The sequence below is a fragment of the Euphorbia lathyris genome, chromosome 1 (genome assembly GCF_963576675.1).
Source record: "Euphorbia lathyris chromosome 1, ddEupLath1.1, whole genome shotgun sequence".
NCBI classification, from domain to species: Eukaryota; Viridiplantae; Streptophyta; class Magnoliopsida; order Malpighiales; family Euphorbiaceae; genus Euphorbia; species Euphorbia lathyris.
This window is the reverse complement of record NC_088910.1, coordinates 29,562,288-29,568,601: the sequence shown is the minus strand read 5'-3', so window position 1 is coordinate 29,568,601 and position 6,314 is coordinate 29,562,288.

The window sequence follows — 6,314 nt, the reverse complement described above, 5'->3', positions numbered from 1 at the left end:
ATGGACCATACACAATCATTACACTTAGACTAAACCACCAATTGCCTACCATCCGCCACTGTTACTGTCGCTAGCTTAACTCGCACAAGAGGAAGCTTTGTAGAATCTGCAAAATTAGAATCCACAAAGCTGTGGGTACTGCCACTATCTATTAAGATCTAAATAGGCCGCTTCTGCAAAATGCCTTTCAATTTAAGAGTACCACTGGCCACTCCCCCTTCTAAAGCATGAATGGACAGTGAAAGCTGCTCTAGTGGAACTTGTTCTGCCTCTTCTTGAATTATTTCCTCACAACCTTATTCTGGCTCCTCCGGATCTTCCTCCAAATTGTCCTTAGTGTTGATCATGTTCAATTTCTTAATAGTACAGACATGACCATGAAAATACTTATCATTGCATTTCCAACAAACACCTGGTGTGCATTTGATATAAGAATTTGTAGTACTAGTATGAGGATGGCTATCGGGTTGTTTCTGGTTAAGAGTGTTTGTGATTGGTGGTTTGGTATTGGAAGAATTCAATGGCATTAAAGGAGACTGAAAAGTAGGCTTAGGTTTAATAGCTTCTAACATAGCATTAAATTGATTCTCCTGGAACTTAGCTTGTTTAATAGCAGTATAAAGATCATCAGGTTGAAAAGATCTTACCGCAGAACGTAATTCCGGTTTAAGTCCAACAATGAAACTGTTTCTGTAAAACGCATCATTGATCATTGGATATAACTTCTCCAATCGAAGTTTAACATCTTCGAATTTATCTTGAAAGGCGTCTACAGTTGTAGTTTGCCTGAGTTGTGTTAACTGCTCCACCGCATCCTAAATTGTAGTATCTGGAAATCATTTTGCCAATTCCTCTACAAATCCAGGCCAAGTAATCTTGGAATTCAGAGGACTCCAATTACGGAACCATTTCTCGGCTCTACCTTGCAAAAACAAGCCGGCAAGATCTACCTTCCGATCCTCATGCACTTCGAAAATCTAGAAGTATTTTTCACATTTGCCAATCCAAACTTCAACTTCAGATCCATTGAACAACGACAATTCGCACTTCGGTAGCAATTTGTTGAAATAAGCAGGTTTAGAATTATTCTGATCGGAATTTTAAAAATTGACGGGAGCGCTACCGAGAATTCCTTTACCAAAATTTGATGTAGAAGCATGAGTATGAGAAGGAGAAGGTATGGTTTCAAGATTAGGTTGAATGATTTCAAGATTTGGTTGAACGATTTTGGTTAAAGTAGCGAGAGAGTTCTGGAAAAGTTCCTCCAAAGCCTTATGAGATTTGATCCGATCTTGACAGATTTGGTGTTGATCGCGCATTAGAATCTCTATTCTCGCTTGCTGAGCCAACTGAATGTCATGGAGTCGAGCTTGTAAATTCTCCAATTTCTCTGTCGTCGCTTCCGACTTCTCCAAGAATTTAGTTGTTAATTCCTTGAGTTGAGTTTCCAATTGATCCATTGCCGCCATTGCCTATATAGTTGCTGCTCTAGTTTTCTGGTATTGTTTGTTAACCATTCACGACCAGAGGATTTTGAATCTCTGATACCAATGTTACAACCTAGGGTTTTGAGAATAGAATTTAGGAAGAAGAAGAAAATTGAGAAAATAGAAGTTTGTATTAATTCTTTTGATAAACTGTTAATATAGAAAAATGACCTTTATATAGGAGCATAATTGCTCAGGTTACTTAACAACTAAGAAACTTTCTAATACTTAACAACTAAGAAATAGACTAAAGTAGGTATTACTTGACAACTTAGGAACTGACTAATACTTAACAACTAAGAATCTGACCCATAACAGAATTACTAAGAGAATAGCTACTTTCCCACCTTATTCCTCCTTTGGTATGTAACAAGCATCTCTCTTACATCCCGATTAATTCTTGGATAATCCCCGATTAATCTTCGAGGGTCTAATCCGTCCGATTAACATCTAACATTTTTTACAACATCAGAGATGACATATTCTAATACTCTAAAATAGCCAAGAGTCAATTGTTTATATTATTTTTAGAGAGTGGACTACAAGTCTCTAGATGATACTCTAGCTAAATCATTACTTTGTACTCAGTAGTTCTCATTACTTTGTACTCAGTATCTCCATATGACTTGCTCACTCTCCTTTGCCTTTTGGACTTCCTAGAGACTAAAACATTACCTAAGACAATACTTTGTGATTGACTTCATGGACTCGTTGCACCTAGCCTAATCTGCCTAATTTGATTCACAATATGCAATCAGGTTGAAATTATTGCTTGATGAGTAAAATAATCCTTATCCTTAGTACTTTTTAGATATCTCACCACAAAGAGTTATATCCATATGTAATTGTGTATGAGACATAAACTGTCTTAATTGTTGAGTAATATAGGACAAATTTGGCCTAGTAAATCTCAAATAGAGTAGCTTACCTATTAACCTTTTATAATTGTATGCTTCTTTACGAATGCTTGATTCTGCATCTACTTTACACCATATGGAAAAAGACTTAGAGTAGATATTGCTCACTCCAAACTAGATAAAAAAAATGCATGCCTTTGATTGAGCAATTCCACTCCCAACAAGTACTTAGTCATCCCAAAATCTTCAATTTGTAAATGCATCATTCAACTCTTGCTTAACATTGTCAATAAGATTCACTAAAGTACCAACAATTAAAACATCATCTATATATATATAAACGATTAAACACAAAAAGTCTCCTCTAATTCTTTGAGTAAACATACAATAATCGTGCTCAGATTTAGTGAAAGATACTCAATTTGTTTTGTAAAAGTCTTGTTCTATAGCCTTTCTATTTGCTTCTTGTTATAAATAGATATGGAAAACTTGCATATAGATCCTATAGGCACTATATAACCCTCAAGAGCCACCACATACAGTTCCTCATTAATAGTGTCATGCAAGTAGGCATTATCGATATCAACTTGATAAATCAACCAATTTTGTATTGCAGTAACTGCCAAAAACACTCTCAATGTTACCACCTCGGTTACAAGTGAATAACTATCATAGTAATCCACCTTAAATTGTTGGTTGTAACCCCTTGTTACCAGCCTTGCCTTGTACTTATGTATGCTTCCATCATGCTTATACCATTTAGATGTTATAGCCTTCTTTCAAGGTGGTAGTGGAACCAAATACGAAGTGTCATTAATCTCGAGAACTTGCAACTCTTATTTTATGGCTTCAATCCAATTTGGATTTTGTTGTGCTTTCTAATAAGTAGATGATTGAGACTTTGGTTACAAGTTCATGTATTGAGAATTTAAGAAGGAAATTTGGGTATAAGTGTTCGTTCTCTATAGACTGTCAAGGTAAGAGTGGTGGGCTTGCTTTGTTATGGAGGAAGAGTGGTATGGCCTCGATAAGCACCTATTCCGATCATCACATTGAGGTCCAAATTCATGTTGAGGAATAAGGGGATTGGCGGCTTGTTGGGTTTTATGGTTTTGCTAATCCCAAACTTCATAGTGGGTCTTGGAAATTACTATCCCAGTTGTGTTCTTGTTCGATTCTTCCTTTGCTAATCATTGGGGACTTTAACTGTATTTTGGCTGGGCTTGAGAAATCTGGCGGACCAGCTTACCCTCCAGGGCTCATGAGCAAATTTCAGGATGCAGTTGAAGAGAATTTGCTCCTTGATATCGTTCTATAGGGAAGTCAATTCACTTGGGAGAGGAGTCATGGTATTAGGTTTTAGGTCAGGGAAAGGTTGGACAGGGCCATGTGTAATAGGGCTTGGGCGGGTAGATTTCTCACTCATCGTCTCCATAATTTGGTCTCTCCCTATTCTGATCATTCATTAGCTTTTCTTGAGTTCGCTTATTCGGCTAGGGATGCTGTGAGGCGTCAACTTCGGTTCGAGCATGAATGGCTTCGAGACTCGCAATTTAGGGAGCTTGTTAAAAGCGGTTGGTTGGGGGCATTAATAGGAGTTTGACAGAGAAGTTATCTGCTTGTGCAAGCAGTATGGAATAGTGGGGTGACAGTTACAGGCTATGGTTTCAGCAGCAGATCGAGGCATGCAAGAGAATGCTTACTCGACTTGTTGATGGTGATACCCTGGACGAAGTGGAGAATTTATTTCAGGCTAGGAGAGAGTTGAACGGTTTGCTGGAGGTGGAAGCTACCCATTGGCAGCAGAGAGCAAAGACGTTTTGGTTGAAAGAGGGTGATCAGAATATGAAATTCTTCCATGCCTGTGTCGAAGCTAGGAAGCATAGGAATACTATACGCTATTTGCGATCCAACAATGGTCAGTGGGTTGAAGGTATGTCTGACCTTGGTAATATCATTCATGAATACTTTATTGATTTGTTTGCTAACCCCTTTCAGAGGTGGTAATTTCTAACACGAAAACACGATTACAGAGCCAACCCGACTGGCAAGACACGATTGACACGAAAATCATTTTTATATCATTTATAACATATAAAAAACCATATGGAACATAAATATGAGATAACACGATTTTGACACGGAACACGATAATTGTCAGGTCTACCTTTCATGCATGCTATGATGTTGTTGATGTGCTTGAGCCACTAGTATCAGCTGATATAAATAGTTTGTTGACATCAACATTTACTCACGATGAATTTAAAATTGTCATGTTTCAAATATACCCTGATAAATCGCCTGGCCCTGACGGGTTGAATCTAGGCTTCTTTTAGTTTTTATGGGATATTATTGGGTCGGAGGTTGTTAGTTCTTGTATCGGGTGTTTGGAGTAAAAGGAATTTCCGTCAAATCTGAATGATACATTATTGTTTTAATACCTAAGATTGATAATCCAGAGACTATGAAGGATTTTAGGCCCATCTCCCTTTGTAATGTCCTTTACAAGTTGATTGTAAGGTGTTAGCTAGTAGGCTGAAAGGTGTGCTGCCTTGCCTAGTATCAGAGAACCAATCTGCTTTTATCCGTGGCAGGTTAATAACTCATAGTATCATGGTAGACTTTAAATCCTTACATTATATGAAGAGGAAAACTAGAGGAAATTTGGGGGAGATATCACTGAAATTGGAAATAAGCAAGGCTTATGATAGGGTTGATTGGATTTTCCTCCATCGGGTTATGATCAAATTAGGCTTCTCATTGGCTCGGATTGAGTGGATAATGTTGTGTGTCACTACCGTGGAGTACTCGGTATCTGTTAATGGTAGGTTTGTGGGTCCTATTAAATCGGGTAGAGGACTGAGGCAGGGTGATCCGCTCTCGCCTTACCTTTTTATTCTGTGTGCTGAGGTCCTTTCCAAGTTGATTAGTAAGGCGACAGTTGAGGGGTCAGTTCATAGATGCCAGGTTGCTAGGGGAGCCCCTGTTATAACTCACATTTTCTTTCCGAGTGATAGTTTTCTGTTTTTCAGGGCTTCTATGGAAGAATGTAATGAAGTGGGGGCAATCTTGGCTGAGTACGAGGTAGCTTCTGGCCATGATGTTAATTTGCAGAAATCAAGTATATTCTTCAGTCCTATTGTCAGTTCAGAGATTCACAAGGAGGTGTGTTCCTCGATTCAGATGTATCATCCTCTTGACACTGGTTGCTACCTCGGTCTTCCGTCTCTAATTGGGAAGTCCAAAATGGCAATTTTCAGCTTTCTCAAGGACAGGTTGAGGAAAAGATTAAGTACTTAGAGTTTTCGGTTCCTATCAGCGGCAGGTAAAGAAGTTTTGATTAAAGTTGTGGCTCAGTCTTTACCCACCTTTTGCATGAGTGTGTTTATGTTGCCTAAATCTTTGTGCCTAGAACTGGAAAAGATTATGAACTCTTTTTGGTGGGGTATGAAACCTGGGGGTAGGAAGTCGATTCATTGGCATGGGTGGGCTTGTCAGGACAAGAGGGATGGGGGTTTAGGGCTTAAAGACCTACATAACTTTAATCTAGCTTTCTAGGTAAACAAGGGTGGAAACTTATTGGTAGTCCAAACACATTGGTGGGTAAGCTCTTCAAAGGCAAATATTTTCCTGAGGTACCTTTCCTTTCTTCCAAATTGGGAAATAATCCTAGTTTTGTTTGAAGGAGCGTTTGAAGAGCCGTTAGAGTTTTAAAGTTGGGTGTGAGATGGAGGGTTGGGGATGGTAAGTCTATTTTAGTTTGGAAGGACCCTTGGTTAAACACGGTCACTCCGTTTATGGTTCAAAAAGTCGAAGGGGGTGTCACAAAGGGATATTAAGGTCGTTGATCTCTTTATCCCTGGTAGAAAAGTCTGGAATAGAGGAAAAATCGAGTCATTGCTGTCTGAGTCGGATGCATGAGAAGTCTATAAGATAATTTTTTTCCCTATGGAGAGGTGGGAGATGGGAT